Source organism: Varroa destructor, unplaced genomic scaffold (assembly GCF_002443255.2).
Source record: "Varroa destructor unplaced genomic scaffold, Vdes_3.0 BEIS01000001.1, whole genome shotgun sequence".
NCBI classification, from domain to species: domain Eukaryota; kingdom Metazoa; phylum Arthropoda; class Arachnida; order Mesostigmata; family Varroidae; genus Varroa; species Varroa destructor.
Window position 1 is genome coordinate 40,992,311 of NW_019211454.1, and position 17,995 is coordinate 41,010,305.

The 17,995-nt window shown below is 47.2% G+C and overlaps 1 protein-coding gene across 7 annotated transcripts in view; it reads right to left on the reverse strand.

Annotated features, from left to right (window-relative positions):
• LOC111243553 (irregular chiasm C-roughest protein-like) overlaps positions 1 to 17,995 on the reverse strand; it is a 287,184-nt gene that overhangs the window by 85,169 nt on the left and 184,020 nt on the right. For 5 of the 7 annotated variants that reach the window (XM_022789318.2, XM_086978141.1, XM_086978137.1 and 2 more), the window contains one exon: positions 2,314 to 2,431. The exons of 1 other annotated variant lie outside the window; for it this stretch is intronic. The gene's annotated coding sequence lies outside the window, so the exon portion shown is untranslated. The remainder of the gene's footprint in view (positions 1 to 2,313; positions 2,432 to 17,995) is intronic. One more of the 7 variants, XM_086978136.1, reaches the window with a different exon arrangement.

Sequence of the window (17,995 nt, forward strand, 5' to 3'; positions counted from 1 at the left end):
TAGCTTACGGCTACTACTGCCTTTGCTGTTGCTATGTAAAACGCTATGGCACGAATGTAACACGAAATGCCACTAATGTATTGGAACAAATTTACAAGCTTTGGTTGCATGGTAATCGTCGCTTTTCGACCGTAGTCACCGCTTCGTCATACCATATAATGGCTTCCGTAGAAAGATTGATCTCGACCACGGCCCACATTTTCTGCCCACCATTCCTTTTGATCCCTACTGTCTTTAGCTCTAAAGTATAGCATGCGCGTCTGCAGCATACTAGTCGGTCAGGGGCTACTGCGAAGATGTACAACATTACAACGAAAGTAGGAGTAATTCTTCGTTGCCCTCCTACATGCACCCTACGCTGTTCTATACATTAGCAGGAGCAGAACCCTGGCGACATCCCGCACGGCCACCGCCGGTAGTAACTTGTCGATAACTTCCGAGCGGCTTCCGTGTCGGAGAGTAAGCAGGGTACGCATGAACAAGTCTATCCGTCCATCCGTCAGCTAGCAGTAATTTCACTAGACACACTGAGACATTGATACAAAGTAGCTTCCGTTCAGCTAGCTCTGCTTGCCGGTGTTCTGCCTTAGCTAGCAAACAGCTTGGTGATGTACAGACATGACCGAGCGAAGATTTAGCCTTCCGCGTCCCTGAGGGGGGGGGGGGGGTGAATCACTGGAAAGCTGCTGCCTGTCACTCGGTGCTCCTGACTTTACCACAATTTCGAAGGGACCATGGGCATTATTCTGATCGATTTAAGTGGAAGACATCGTTATCGTTTCGAAAAGCAACTAAAACCGAAGAACGAGAGGTGAGCTATACGGACTACGGTAGCTACAGCAGTCGAGTCTCCGAAGGCACCAGTTCTCTAAGGAAAAAAAGACTGAATGAAAAAAGAATATAAGTCCGAGAGGAAAGAAAGTCAAAAAAAGGTAAGAGCTCAGAGAACCGTGCCGCTGCCTCCAGGTTGAGCACATCGCCTGGCCGCTGGTCCGGGCATCGATGACGGCGAAAAAAAACGAACGAAGTCGATGGGAACGATGAAAATGAAGAAATCATCATTTTTATCGGGGTGGATAGCTCAAAGATACGCAGCAGTTGGAGCGGTGGCGGCGGCATCCGCAACGTAAGCGAAACCCAGATAGTACCGAAGCAGTAGTAACAAGTGGAAATGAGCTACTTTTGCTTTGCGACTGCCAATGCCAATACTGTGGAGGACGCTGCCCTTGCTAGCACCGTTGTCAAGCAACGGGCCTTTCATCGCCGAGAACCGGCACCATTGTCCGCAGCGGCACTGTCTATCTATCTTTGTGTGTGACCAAGAAAGGAATAGACTGCGGCCTTAGAATGAACTGAACCGAGCTACCACCCCCAACCATCGTTGGCTCCCTGTCGATTCTAGACTCATCTCTAAGCCTGCCTGCCCTCCTCGCTCATGCGCACTTTTATTCGCCCAACGATATCGCTGATGTTGCTCTGACTGTGAAGCTGCCTTTCGACGAATGTTGTTGAGCTACAATGAAGGACTGAATAGACGCTTCAAGTGCGACGACGAAATTGAGCCATCAGTGGCACCCATAAGCTTGTTGATGTCTCGGTCGAGATACACGGCCGTCTTACAGAATTCACTCGTGCGATGCATAGCGAAATTTTGGCCGCGCAGACGCTCGCTGACTTGAAATCGTTTCTTCAATTGCCTCGAATTGTAGACGACAAAGATATAGCCTGTTGGCAGTTGTCCTCACTAGAGCGGTCGTTGCATATTTTGAAAGAAAATCATTAGCAGACAGGTCGCAAACAAGTAAAATGACAATTACAATGAGCCAACTGGATTTCAAATGAGCCTTTTTCCATTATTGCAACACTACATCTATCCATATAGTTTCCATATTGAAGAAGAAGCATACCGGTTTAACAACGCTTTTAAAATCCACTTGAAGTACATTCAAACACAATATAAATACACGCAGATACATTCTCTAGCCCATCAGGACCAAAAGTAACATAAATTTGGTAGCCTTATTGGTAATAAGTGGTATCCTATGATAATAAAAGCTATCATTACAGATGTTACACAAACTGTGATCATACCTTCGAATCCATGCTCAACGTCGCATTCTATTGTTTTCAACGATGAGCTTTTTGAGGGTAGGCCATTATTACTGCAATCATATAATTTATATAATTGCATTAACTAGGCTCCTTGCCAACTTACCTGCACTTGCCACAGAATTTCGCACATAACGAAACTTACATATGAGGCATATCTGCTCGACCATTTTTATATTATTCGTTATTATAATCGCTACGAACCCTTACAGTTGTGGCGTCGCGCAGAACGCAGTGAACGAGCCCAATGAAGTCACGTTAGCTACGGGATCCGGTGATGGCACAACGGTGATCGTATTAAGCGGCAAACAAATATATACGCCTGAAATGACCGGTGGAAGAACTTAGTAAGGGTCACATACACCTTCACAATGATGACCACCATCGACGTGGTGTTTTTTTTACATCGCGTATTCTAGGTTGTTAACTATTAAACAAAGGTGAGCAGCGTGTCTAAGCACACCTGCGCTCCTACGAGAAGTTGCCGAGCCGACACACCTCTAACTGCTTTGCCCCTGCCCCCAACAACTAATGTTTAACTTGTACTAGAGGCCTTGTTCTTCTGTCCGCGCAAAACTAAATCGAAGCCGGACCTGCCCCAGTTAGTTCGATGCTTTTGCGCATCCTCTATGTCCTAATAAATCAGGCCTGCTGTTGTCAGTGACGAGCCCTACTGTTCGATATCGAAGGAGATACCTTCGAGTCGACAACAACGACAATAACTCAGCCAATCTCGAACCCAACCCAACCCAACGCCTCACACATGTACCCAATATGATCATTGTTGGTACTTCGCTGTCGCGGACAAACAACTTTAATAATCATTGCCTATCGAGGTGGACTCGAACCGGGAGAGCTGCCAGTGAAGTGACCGCTAACGGCCGACGCTAACGTTCCACGCTTCGCTCTCGGGCCATTTCGTCTCAAGCTACGTTTCGCTATTGGGCCACCTAGTTTCAGTGTGGGCTTCGTGCCGCTGACGCTCTTGTTGACAGTTCCAACTGATACGTGGACTTTGACACAAGAATCACAATGAGCATCACTCACAAATACGAGGTACTGTGAAACAAATCTATCTAAAACAACGTCCCAAAGTCCGCGCAGGACAGTAAGAAACAGAGTGTTTGCACTTCATAGCTCTATTTATAGTTGGCATTGCACTGCATTGGCCATGGGAACCAGCTCCGTTGAACATGGACTTAGATTGGCGTGAATATTCAGGTTGAAGCCCACGTTAAGTATTTCTCTGTTCAATCCAAAAAGTAATTAAGGCATGGCGATGAGATCTGGCGTTGTCATCAAGTAACTACTTCGCGTGCTTTCTATTGCAGTGCCAAGGGTGCTTTTGAGTCTTTTGAGAACCTCGAGATACCGGACTGCATTCATTGTTCCATTCTTGGTACAGTAACAAATGTTCTGATGTTAGCGTTGCTATGACTTTACGTCCAAAACAACTAGACATTGCACCGAACTTGATTTCTCTTCAGGGTATCGCCATTCTCTTGCTTAGATACTTTCAGGTTGGCAATTGAGGTTTCGTCTATGGCAACCGTATGCTCGAGGCGGGTTTTTGTTTACTAAAATTCCACAAACGTGGAATACATTGCACGCACCATCAAGTGGCCTGGACCATTTCTTTACTTCGTATCTACATTTTCAGTATTCAGATTGCCATTCTTGGCCTAAAGTGAAAAGCCTCCTCGACTGCGCCACTGCAGTCTTGTCCTTTGGGTCCCAACATCTGGTCCCCTCTTCACTGGTCCTCCGTTTCCCACAACGTTTGCAGCACTTACCAACTGTGATTTCGCTTAAAGTCCCCTTGCCTAATGTTCTCGTTAATCTTCGATATAGTTCCACAAAAGGCGTTTGAGAAACAAAAAATTGACCGCTGAATATCGATTTTCGAGGTTGGAGTATTTACCAGCCAAATGATATCCGTCCGCGGCATGCAGTCCGTTAGGATCCCAGGAAGGCCAGCAATTGCAGTGACTGGTTTCGTTAATGTTGTCAAAACTCTTACTATCTATATATAATTATTACTACTTACAACTATCTTACGACGGGACAGTGTTTAAGGCTTCGAAAAGAAAACCTTAAGCATTGTGCTGATTCTGTGTATCTGTAATAGTATACGTTTGTGTACATCATTGGATATTAGGCGACTGTTGAAGGTGTAGTCAGCGCCCTTAGCAGTTCCATTGAGTATGACCAATTTGCCCTCTTCTGGCAACTATCATTAGTTCTTTTATCGTTGGTCGCCGAAATCGAAAAAAAAATCTTCAACAAATGACCATAATCAGCAGACAGTCTAAGATTAGCAACGTAAAGCCGTTATTACCTGCCTGATAGCTAACTAATTATTATTGCTTATGTACAACTATATTTACTAACCATTGCTAGCAGTCAAATGCGAACGACGTATGAATTTTTAAAATGTCTTACATGCATCTGTCGATGTCCTAAAAAGGCAGCGAGCAAGCGAGTGCCGCAGGTCAATTCACAACGCCTATGCCTTCTCGACGGCGTTTTCTACATATCACGGGTGACACTGTATATTTTTTCTATCGTTTGCTATTGCGGAACGACGCTGCGTTTCTGCGCGTCCATTTTTCAACGTAATATCCACGTCAAGTTACCAGCTCCCTGCCTCCTGCTAAAGGGAGACGTTATCCGTAATTAACCTGGATCATCTATGCGGGTGACTTGACAGTACCAATGGCAGCAGTAGCAGCATTGTCGACAATATAGTCGCGGGTTTATGTACACGTACTGCTATTGCTAAGCGTCGCTCTGATAGCTAGCCAACCAGCAGAACATATGCGTTCTGCCGCTTCTACGGACGCGGCATGTTCCTCATAATTCGTAGTACCGTGGCGACCTACTCATAGGCCTGGACGCTAATGTCTTCACCTAGTGGTCACTGTGGTTCTGGTCGGCTGTTGTAATCACCTACGCTAACATTCACACATGACATCGCACACAGCCACGTTCCCCTGTTCTATAATAATAGGTCTTTAGATCTCGCGATCGGCTCTCCAGTAAGGCGGCAGAGGATAGAGGCAGGCCCATTCGGCCGCACTCACGAGAGGAACCTCACAGCAGTGTCGAAAGTCTTACGGAGGCAGAAATAGCTTGAGTGGATGGTGGTTAGCTAGCTCCCTGGGGTTGCCAAGACCGGACGTAGCTTCACTGGCACATGCGGAATTGGGAAAGGAGAAAGCAAACGCAGGAACATTTAGTCGTATATATTCCTGTAAGTGCCTTCAGAGTTGATCCCCTGCCACGATGGCTGCAAGGCCGCATTCACAATAGCTGCCTGGTTGGCTTAGTCTTGTCCGCGACGATAAAGGAAGACGCCACGATCGCAGCCACAGTGGTAGAAGAAACACCAGTACCTCCGGCGGCAGAATGAGAAGGGAGCAACTGAAACAAAAGAGGCTATGGCGACAGCTAGAAGAATCGTCTTGTGCGGGCTAATTTACGTTCGTATGCTTGACACGCCAGCGTAGCTGACATCTAGAAAGGTTCCCCAAGAAATTTTTATATCTGTTACCGTGGTAATGTACAGATATAAATACGTTGTTGTGTTGCTATACATATTGGTTTTACATGTGAACTAATATTGATTCCCTTAACTGCTTCTTATCGAGAAAACATTGATAAGACAAAACAATAGAATTACGCGACGACAGTATACGACGATACAGTGATGAATTAACTAGAGGTTACATGACAATCAAATGTCCATCTATAGATGTCGGCCGTAGATAAATGATAAGTATGTTTGATTCATAGTGCACATAGCCATTGGTACATAGTGTAGATGGAATATCATACGCGCACCCCTGTACGCAGAACTAGCGTATGTGCGCATAGCACCCGTACAGAAACATCATACACGTATCATGTTATCATCTAACGCTCTTAGTAGATGGCATTGTCGTTTAAGATAACCGACGCGAAGCAAAAGGACGCAGTGTAAAAAGGTCGGCGGTTCGGACCGGTTGGGCCTTCCATAATCAACATCGAGTCATGGAAGTGCAAACGCTAAAATGAGTCAAACACTCACTTCGCTGATGTGCGTCTCGTTAGTGCCAGCACCACTACGAGCAGCAACGGCTGCAGCGAGAGTAAAAAGGGTAGCAAGTAATCTCGTTTAGTGGAGGGGCTGTTCTTTTACAGCAGCGTCGTAGCAGCAGCTACTCAGACAACGCAAGTTCAGCCAGTAACTGCGGGTATGCCGACGGGCGAAGCGGGAGTTGGAAGTGCTGGGGGCAAATGCAACTCTAGAAGCCGGGCCAAGTGCGCCGCATAACAGCATGCTGGTGACTCATTTTAGCAAAATTAGACGACATACGGCGTGGGCAGTGGGCGCGCATAGGGGAGACGGCGGTAAGTGCCCAAGTTGTCTGAGGTTGCCATCCCATAGTTTCATTCGGTCGTTCTGTTTCTATACATCAGAAGTATCGTACCGCTTAGCACGGTTGGTCCTTCAATTTTGATTCCTGTGGGCCTTTTTTCTACGTCTTTACTTCTCTCTCTCTCTCTCTCTCTCTCTCTCTCTATATATATATATATATATATATATATATATATATATATATGCACACATATAAAAATTAGAGAAGGGGGTGGGGGTATAATTTTCATGTAGGAGATGCCAAGAGATTAAGCCACTGCCGATTATTTCAGCCTGTCATTTAACTGTCATTCGTTGAATAAGCCACGAACAGCGAAAAAGGCGACGGTCAAAAATTAGCCTTACGTTCGATACAAAATTTTGGCCTCAGCTTCATTGGTTTTTGTTGCCGCCTTATACTTACTATATTCGCTTTGTGAAGTGTCAGGGTAAAAACCAAAGTAAAACGTATATTTAGTAAGATAATATTTCATGAGTACCTGCATGACGGTACTGGACAGATGACTAACTACTTTAAAGGAAAGCGTTCATATACGTTGCTACACAATACGATAATGGATCACAGCTATTGCAATGGAGTTTGGTGATATTTTTAGATAAACCCTGTCGAGTGAATTCACACAACGCTATATGAAAAGATGGCTTGTCGCCCAATAGAAGTGATTATTTCGCACCCTGTAATATATCGTAATATATCGCTGCTTATCTTCTAACTCGAGCATCGTCAACGAAAGTCTTATGAGCGTAGTAACACAGTCGCCGATACTGCGCACTGCATAGGATGCTGCAATGAATTGAACAAGTCGCAAGCGTACAAGTAGTATGGATAAAAGTAGTAGCGTTTCTCAGATAGAACCAAGGACTGTAACTGGCATTGTTGCCCCATAGCGGAAAAGTGGCGACTGGAAAAAGAGAACGACGCTCCATTGTGCGCTTGCTGCTCGTCGAGCGGCATGCCAACTAGCAAACCCCGCAGGAGTGGAAGAGGCCTTAAGAAGACCAAGACAGACTAAAGCACGCCAAAATAAACAGGCAGATAGATAGGCCAGCGGGCCGACAGCCCGTCGAGATTAAGCATGATCCATCATCGAAACACAATCACCGCACGACCAACTAAGTGTCTTGAGCCGTTCTCCATTCAGCTCATACTTGCAGCAGCGTAAGCCACTCGCCCCTTCTCTTAACATCGAGCGTTCAGTCCCGTTCGCTACGATGTATGACCTCGTTATTGTTTACCCCTTTTTCCAACTCTTTTCCCTACCGCCTATCTCTTTTTCAGTCGCCGCTACTATGTTTGGCTCACTCTTCTTGTCTGCCAGCTTTCACGTCAGGTTGGAACAGAGTCCTTTCTAACCTCTTCTTTCTTTTGTTTCTTCTTCGCTCCGTTTACGTGGTCATCGCCAACTGGCATGCTCTCTATGTGACCCAGCGGCCACGACGGTTACGCGGACTATACTGCTCTAGGTAGCACCGCGCGGTAATATCATTGGCAAAGATTCTGTTCACTTGCAGCAAGACCATGCCTCGCGATGACCTCGGATGCGCATTTTTCTTCTCTAGGTTAGTAAGGCGGACGGAAGCATTCTACCATTGGTAGCTAGGAAATAAGCAAGCTCGTCTATCTGGTATAGGTGGGCGCTGCTGCTGCCCTGAAGTAATCTTCAGCGCGATCTGATTGGCCCTTCTTTTAGTCTGGCCTGTAACTGCCTTAAGCTTGGGACGCAAGCACAGGCAGACAGGTTCGTAGCTGATCAGCGTAAGGCTTGGCCTGGCGTTGGCTGAGCTATTATATGTTCACGTGATGGAGGACCGGAACCCTGGCCTGGTCCTGCTTTGCCTGACCACTAGTGACTTTTTTGTAACCGCTTTGACGCGCATCAGCGGTGCTAGACCAGAGAAGTGATCTCGCAATGGGGGATATCACCGCCTTTGTCGCTGCGACTATCGCAAAAGCAGCAACTTAGAAACCTCCTTTTATTCAGATGATTCTGTGGGTTGACGGTTGTTCGATAGAGTCTTGGACGTTCGCTAGGTCGGTCGGTTCGTTCATCCGTCGGTCTGGGCCTTTACATCTGCAAGCAACGGGGTCTTTTCCACTATCACGGATTACACCTCGTTATCCGGCTCCGGTTTCCCCTTTGCTTTGTTTCCGGATTTGGCTCAAGTCTTTTTTTCGCTTAACAACCAAACAAGCAGGAGACTTTTTGAAAGCAAGCAGGTAACTAGGCGGCATTTTCTTTGCAGTGGCATCAGCCCTAGCGGTAGCAGTTGTAGTCTGCCAAGACAATCTGGCGGTACCGCCTTTACGGCTGCCTCTTCCGTTAACTGGGCAAGCCGAGACAAGCCTGGCAGCCCCATCCTAGCCTAGCAACAAACATATGCAGCCAACGTTCCACAATTTCATTTCTATTACTGCTGCTGCTTTGCTTCCAGACCAAGCAATCGTTTTTCGTCTCTTTTTTCCGTGCTCTCTCTCTCTTTCTCTCTCTCTCCCTCGAGATTTGTATCGCACGATACGCCACACTCTGTATAGACCTACAGTTCGTCTCTAAAGCAGCGGACCAACACAGACCCACCGAAGTCCTGAACCAAAGACCCAAACCACGACTGCTACCACCGCAAGCGCCGTCATTTCTTTTTGGCCTCCAGTCGTCTTACATCACCCAAGACTGCCCTCCCCATGCCATGTTTTTCCGCATCTTGCTTATCCTTGTTCTTCTCTCAGCCGACCGCTACTGGTACCATTGGAACGAATAGAATTTCGACATCATTTAGACATAAAAAGAATCTCCTGCTTGCTCCCACCATCGCCTAACTCAGCCGCTAACCGGCTCTCTCATTTTCCTTGGGCTGCTTTAACAACCAGGAACGAGTGCGGCTTTGCCCGCCTCTACCGCTGCTACTACTCGAACGAACGGAAGTGAGCAAGATAGGGTGGCGGCGGTAGCTGCCTGGCGGAATGTTGGGAATAACCCTTCTGAAGCCGGAAGTGCCGGAGCCGCTGCTTCCATGCTGCCCGCTACTGCTGCCGTCAAGCAGTCCTGGTCTCAACAAGACCCCGTGTTGTCCCGTTCTCAGCGTTCACTTCTCCCATTCAAACAACTGGAAGCATAATAACTGTGGCATCTAACAGCCAACCTTCAGGGGCAGCTGATTCTCTAATTGGCCGGAACTTCCGCTTGAGGGATGGCATCGCGAGACCCGCCAGACAGGCGGTGGTGTCTCCAGTGAGGGTGATAGGGGTGGCGAGAGCCGTTAAAGCATGTATTGCAGTGCTGTGTACCGTGCTGGCGTAACACAGGAACGAGGAGCAGTTTCAAGAAATGAATGGGCAGTTGGCTGTCCTCCCAGACTGTTCTGAGGCCATTATACTGCTCGGTGCTTGCTGCCACGATCCCAGGAAAAGCCGATGACAGCTGCGGAAACGATCTGCTTTCCTGCTACTGCGTTCTTGGGATTTTTAGGACCTAAGTGCGGTCTGATTAGGTCTTTCCCGGTGTACCGTTGACGGCCCAGTCAACTCTAGGCAGTGGAAGGGTCCCGTCTAAGCATGTAAATAACACTAGAGCTAGTGTGAGCAGCATGCGAAGAACTCCTATCCAGACCTCGGACGACCCCGCAAGTGAATCGCACACAACCGGTCCCACAACCCATTCACACTTGAAAATCTTTACCCTTCGACCCTCACAGTATGCTACCAGAGCAAACGGTTCCGCGCCACGCTTGTATGTGGTGACAACTAGTTTTCTCTCGGGGGCTCGTTCTCGCAGACCTACGGAAAATGGAAACGCAAAATAGAGGAAGTTGGTCCTCTGCAGTTCAACATTAAGACCCTCTTTTGTCCCGTGGCCGTTACGCCCTGAGGACAGTCTCGTTGGGCCAGGCGCATCGCTGGTTACAATTAATCCGTAGTCGAACAACGACAATCGTACACAAGCAAGGTACAGCAATCAAATACCTCTGATTTGCTACCAGAACTATTGGCGGCACATGAATCCGTTGATTTTTCTAATTGTCATTAGTACAATATCGGTACCGCAAAGACGGCCGGAGTATTGGTGGCCTGCGATCTTGCACAAGAAAAATAGTAGAAACCCGCACGATCGTGACGGCATGCAGGGCGATTAAATGAGTTCATTCTTCTTTAACCAAGGGTTGCTGCTTGCCATCACGTTGGACTTTTCGTAATAGCATTCGCTTTCATCTCTTTAGGCGACCAATCGATTTTTGTATCTAGCATAAAATATAATGCAATTAGCGCCAATCAATGACGATTTAATGAGCAAATATTTTAGCGTTGTCACTGGCCAGTTCCAGAATGCCCCCAGTCAAGTTTATTTCTAGATACGAACGATACCGATAAACATATATAGATATACATTAGTTAGAATTAACTTATTTGAAAATGTGCACATTATCATTGATGTTGCTATTGATATCAATAGTATCAGTAATTATTTTCTTCGGGTCAATGTACATATTGGCATCTTGTCAGCTAGGGACTGGCTGCTACACCGCCCGAAAGCGTCACTGTTGTTGACGAGTTGCCGGCCCCCTTTCGTATGGACACATCTCTATATTGATCTATTCAGTCGAATAAAGCAATTACATGCACTGTATGTCACTACGTGTGTCGCAATTATCTGGGCTTGTTTCGATCTTTCGATGTAATAACGAAACAGTCTTCGCACAACATGAAAAACCTATGGCGGACGCACGAAACTAGGTACCTAAGCATAGGGAGTATGTCGGCCTCAGCCAACTGATCATTCAACCACCGGCCGGTAAACATTCGAAAAGCACTTGATCTTAGTTGGATGGCCAGGTAGGTTTGAAGATATTCATTGCTGGTCTGACCACCACAACCTCTGCGACTACGAGTATCAGCCGGATGTCACGAGCAAACAACGGATACCTCCTCTAGCCCTTGGCGCTCGCCTTGCCGCCGAACTAGAGCGGGGCATATGCACTGTACGCGTAGATCCTCAAAAGTATTGGCCCGAACCAAGTAAGACAACCAAGTGAAGAAACGCCGATGCGAAACCGCAAACTAGACTCACATTGCAACACAGCCCATAGATTACATTGGATAGATGGCTGACTGGCTGGCTGACGCTGCTGCCATTGCCTGGACCCCACAAACTGCGTTATTCCATCCCGACTGCTGCCTTCTTGACTAACGCTTATTCATCTGCCATTGCTACCGCTATAGCCCCTACAATTGTAATACTGCCGGCTGCAAACCTTGTCGAACGTTGTCGCCTGCGAATTAAATCGGCTCTTGAGAGGCCTGCCGATCCTGTGAGAAAGTAGCCATGTTCATCTTCCACTGCTGCCTGAAGACCGTCTTCCAGGAAATAGGACGAGCAAGCTGCCCGGAGTCCAGCACATCGGTCGGGCATTCGTAAATCGACGCGGCAGTATTGGTCGGCCTTGTGCCGTTGTTGGTAATCGAAACAAGAACGGGGATTAGGCTGCCCCTGAAACCCGTTCTAGTTGTTTCTCAGCCTCTCCGAACGTGCGAGTCAGTGTCATCAGTCGATATCCTACGTCTTGTGATGGACTGGTTAGCAAAGCTCACGGATGGCCGTGTAAGCAGCGGTCCATATTACGGCTATCTCGATGCTTGGGGTCGTGCCGTCTTGAAACTTGAGGGAAAGGTTATTCATCCAGCGGCCACTGCGGTAGCAACGAATCCCCGGCACAGTCGCCAGCAGAAGCACTGCCTGTACACAACAGCAATAGTATCCCGGAATCATCCTCCGAGACGACTGCAGGTCATTTCTTCACTCGGATTATCTACTTTGACTGAATAAAATAATAAACGTTTGAAGTCCAGCTAGTGAAAAGCAGATGGTCCTCACAAGGTCTTGTTATGAGCAATTTAAAAAGCTAGCCTATAACGGCCGACAAGCGCTCAACCAGTATCCTGGCATCATAATTCTCAGAACTTCCCCGAACATTTTTTAACATTGTCAACAAACCGCTTGATCTCTTGACTGGCACAGCCTCCCTGAAAAATTCACGAGGACACGCTGTATATAGTCTAATAGGATTTCGTACTCGGGAGTAATTTGGAGAATTTACAGAAGCGTATATTCTCTCGGCGATTGTATTGAAGCGTACATATACGCGTACATATGTACAAACGTATGATGCTTTTGAAAATTTAAAAACCAGTGCCGTAGACGACGAATCTATCAGGTTCGCTCGTGCTTGCCTGGCGTTACTGTTGATGAGAGCCGAGAACCGCATCTGAACACCGTTAGACGATTTGCGGAATACGGAATCAGTATATAGTAAAGTGGCCATAACCAGGCGTCATTAGTTGGGTACGTTTGAGTTCCTGTTCAAGTAAGGATTTTTAACAGCGGTGTAGCCGTAAAATGACCGTCTATTATTCAATCTCATCATCTTCAAAAAAGACTGTTCCTCAAAATAGCTCCTGCCATTCCTGCTCAGAAATTTAATCGCGGAAATGGACCTACATACACTGTATATAGGTTGTAGTTAGAAGCCCGTTTTTTTCCTTCCGTCTGGTATCAAACAAAATCAAATTACGCCACAACATTGATTTTGAGCAACTGCTATACTGTGACGTTAAAAATAATCATGTTCCTTATTTTCCACAGCCGGCAGTCTTAAACGGTGCTTTTTCTTGTCGGAGACAACCTCAAATAGACAATATGCACCACAATCACACAGTACCAAATCCATAATGTAGACATATTTTAGCCTAAAAGCGGCTTCTTTCAAATGCAATCTTCTAACCAAGAGCAGACGACACGAAACGCTTGATAGTGAGATTTCTAGAGTTCGGTATTCGCAAAATACTTGATGGCTATATTAAGGCGTGCGCTTTACTTGCACCACGACAGCGTACCCCATACAGGTTCTTCACACATAAAGCGATCATTATCCATGACAGCTAAAAAATCGATAGCTGAACCCTAGTCTAGATATATAACATTTACGTAAAATATGCCAATCAACAAATATAGGGTTGAGGGAACATATATTAATTGCGGCATTTGAAGGCTGAGCTAGCTCGAGTTTTAGCGGCGGAAAAATTGTCGTTTAGAGTTCACACTGTCAACTGAGTTATCCAGCGAGCCCAATACCGAAACAAAGGGAGCAGCTGGACGGAACAGAGATTAAATAGCAGCCGGAACGGCATTCAGTATAGACGTCATGCCGTCCGGAACATGTAAACACAGTAAGGGCATAAACGAAAAGGCCGAAACGAGCTCGAAGGATGCGTGCTCTGCTCATTTGAGACAAGAGAATAAGAGGCGGCCTGACGCCCAACTTTAGCCTCGCTTGGCTTTAGCATCGCCAACTTTTGGCGTTGAGCAGCTGAGCAGAGCAGCTAGCTGGGCTATTGGCGAGTGCCGCGTGCGACGTACGAAGTCGTGTTCGTGGCGGTGGTAGGGGTAGCAAAGGCCAACCTAATGAAGGCCAACACTGCTAAGCAAAGAGCGCTGTTTATGGCTGCGAACTTGGTCCTCGCTTCAAATACTCGGTCTCAATTCTAAGAAAAAAAACAGATTCCGCAGTGGCGACGGAACCACGATCGATCAAAGCGCCCGCCACCAGTCAACCAGTTTCAAGGGAACAAAACAAACGCATAGGAATAGACGAAGTTGGGGCAGCCGCCGGCCGTGCGAGACCTCGGAAAGCTAGGGAACGAAATAAAAGGTCTTCTCACTTGCCTATCCACCTGACTGGCGATCGGTGCCGCTGGCCTAAGCAGCAGTACGGTACGGTACGCCAGAAGGCAACAAGGCAGACCAAAGCGAGGAAGTGTCCGAATTTCTTCTTTTTCGCCCTTCTAGTCGTTCTGTTTCTCTATTCAAATTAACCAGCAGCCGTTTATGCTGGTGTTGCTATTACAATTCCTATTACTTGTGTTGCTTCTACCGGCTGACCCGATAGAGTCAAATGGATACTGATTAAGTTCTTTCCTCGTTGTTATTAGAAAATCATCTCTTCCTTTTTCGCTCCGCTTCTTTTCCTCTTCCTGCTGGGTTAACTAAACAACAACGCAGTAGCAAAAAACGGCAACAACACAGACAGTAACAAACCATGAGGGAACGTGGACCCTTTTACTTGGCCCACCCCTTATCCCATGCCTGCTGCTGCTGCTGCAGTAGAAGTAGCTTGCAAAAGCGACAGAAGGAATCCCCTTATCGACCACTCGGCCCACTCCTCAAATAATCCATGAAAAAGACAGTACTGTGCAAAACCTCTCCTGCTCTTGTGGTCTAAGGAAAAGCGGATGCGTAGTACAAATTGAAGGGCTGCTGGCGGCAGTGCGGCGTACTTCAGCGACACAGGCCGCATGCTAAACTAACTAGTGCAACGTGTACTAACCAACCGTATGTCTTTTAATGCAGTCACTTCTACTGCTGCTGCGGCTGCTGCAACAGCAGTTACCGCTGCTGTTGTTGTTGTTTGGCCCATACGAAGGCTAAGTAGAAGCAAGAGAAACAGCGGTAGCAATGGCAAGCAGCCGTGACGAATGGCAAGCGGCAAGTTGGCAAGCACAGCAGTAGTAACAATGGCCCGGCCGACACGAAGAGTCCTGCGCACATATTTTCAACCCGCTGCCACTGCGATGCTCTGTATCGATGCTCCAACATGGTAGCGAGTGGTCTCGCTGGCGCCAACTAACAGAGGGCTGCTGTTGGTGTTGCTAAGCCGCATCCAAAACGGCTCAAGCATCTGCGGTAGCGATGGCAAGAGCGGATAGCTCTGAGCTGTATGTTGAGAGGCGCTACTCTCCAGCGTTCTATATCAGGACGCCGCCAGCGACGACGACGAAAATGCCGACGCTAAAGCCTCCAGGCGGCCCTCGACGGATTTATGGCTGCCATAACTCGTGACCAGATGCGTGGAGAGACAGCGGCGGCGGCGGCCGCCGTGGTGATAGTGAAGGCGGTGCCGGTGGCGAAGTGTGAAGTACACTGTTCCTTTTAAGGCTGCTGCTGCTGCTGCTGCTGTTTGCACAACTGCTGCCTCTGTTGGCGATGTTACGAGGCCGAAGGTAGAACGCAACTTTTGATTTGTCTAAATTGCGTTGTCGTTCAAGCAACATTCGGGCTGCTGCTGTTACCGCCGGTCGAAAGATTAGCTGGCAGCCTGCTAGCCGGACTCCCTAGGCTTTGAGTGGTTAGGAAATAACCGGAAAATATAGCATTCCGCCACAGCAGCAGGCATGTATGTATATAAGCATATGACGTGGTAAGCTCTACTGAACGAGCACTGACCCAGCTCCTAAATCAGCTAGTACCCACAATTCTGTGCTATCATGGTTTTGAAAGTAATATATAAAATCTGCCTGGGCGATTGATTGTAGTTTGCAGTTATAACAAATACATGCAGGTGTGCTGCCTACATAGACGATGACCACATTGATAAATTGATTTGAATTTTGACCTACGTTTGCAGGATAGCTATGTTTTGCTTGTTTATAAATGGTGAGCTCACAGCTCACTATTGTATCATCTATAACAGCTTCTATATGCTAGTCACAATCTGATTTATCATTTTTCGGAACAAGTATAGATACTTGTTGCATCTTTAGCCATGGATAATTCAAAACCGCTCTCGCTAGCGCTAAGCAAGTCGTTTACATGACAGGTGTGAGCTTCCCGTTTTCTAATGCCAGGCAATCGACGAGAATTAAGTACGGTCATCTTAATTACAAAGGTATTATTAGGTAGCTTGCCTGAAACTCTGACGAAGCTGCGCCGTCTGCCACTCAGAATATCTTACCAACTTCTTTCTCTAATGGCATTTGAGTATAGATATCCTATATAGTCTCACCTTCTGACGAATCAAGAGTAGTTTCGTTGGGCGGTCGCTGATAAAACTGCGTTACTTCACTTGCTTGCTATCTCGATTCGTAGTCTTAACCCTCTTAGCACGCAGGTGTACTTGGGCGGTGTATTTAAGCCTGTAGACACACACAGCTCAACATCTGAGAATAGATGTTAAGGAACTTTATAACTATGAAGACCGTGTCAGCTTTGATAGCAGCAGAATCGAGGGCCACACGAAGGCCAAGGGAGGAGTCTAACCTTAACCGCTGAGAGCTAAACCTACCTAACTGCTTTCCGCAGTTAATTCGCACCATCACCAGTGAACAGGCACCGGGGTTATGGCTGGTGCATTTCTCGGTGGAGTAGGGAACTGGGATAAAGGCCTTGTACCTTACTACTAAAATGGTAGCAATAGTGGTGCAAGTAGCTTCGACCTTTGGTAAGCAATGAATAGTTAGAAGACTCTCCTTCGCGCCACTAAGGTTTTGCCCAAACCTCCATCTGATGATTCGCCACTAGAGAAAGCCCGCTAAGAGGTGTTTGCCCGCTCTTCTTCCGCTCGCCAGGGTTGTCGGCAACGGCGAGAACGAATCAACAGTAGCAACAGCAGCTGTAGCAGCGGCAGCAGTAGTGTTAACGTTCGCGGAGGCTCGGTTTCTTGACTCTGCCCAGCCTCGCTGCCCAGCCACAGAAGGCTGACCGGTTTGCTCTCTCAACCTCTAAACAGCAGCCGATTCCCCTTCTAGGCGTGCTGCCGAGCGCTCTTCGACCTGGGCTGTCGGGTATTTCTTAACTTTCGCGAAAGCATAGAGTGGGAGAGCCAAGAAGCAGTGCTTGCCCAAGCCTCTTTGCAAGCGCAGACTCGCAAAAGGGGGTCTAGTGGGTATTTTCTTTTTTCCGTGGTGTGCTTTGCGAGATTTCCACAAAGCTTTAAAGAAGAATGTCATCACTTTCATGCCGGCGCCTCGCTGGGAACTCGGGCATCTGTTTGTACGGTTCGGTTCATAAAATGAGAATCATTCTCAAAGCTTTTCTCCTCTGCATCAAGACCAGCGAACCTTTCCTCCGGCTTCTTGTGTTCGTAACTCCACTCTATCGCTCTCCCTACACCACGTCTCCGTTTGGGTTTCTCCATCCCTTATAACCTCTTGTCCTTTCATCTTGCTGTTAGACCATCTTTCCGAATGCCCCCCACTCCATAACATCCCGCGATCTCTTACGCCCACATTCTTTGCACATCCCTTGCCGCCTTTTTCTAATCGATGTTAGTGTCCTCCAACAACAACGTTCACACGCCGAGCTCAGCCGTCCCGCGCTGCCAGTCCACCATGATGTCCTAGAACTTGTCAGCTAAGGTGAAATAGGGGGAATCGTTTTAATTACTATTGTCGCAGATAGGAGTTTTTGGGGGGCTTCTGATGGGAGAGAGGTGTTAGATAAGAACTAGCAGGAACAGCTAGCTGCCGCTATATATCTGCTAAAGCCTTGGAAAAGTGAAAAGGCGTAACACTTTAGACTCTTACTGTGTCGCCACCGTTTCTCTCGACTATTTCTGCTGCAGATTAGGAATTTGTATTAAAACAGTACACTTCATTTATCTGTGTTAATATCTGGAGTTCATCTTGAAAGAATGCGGTGCTCT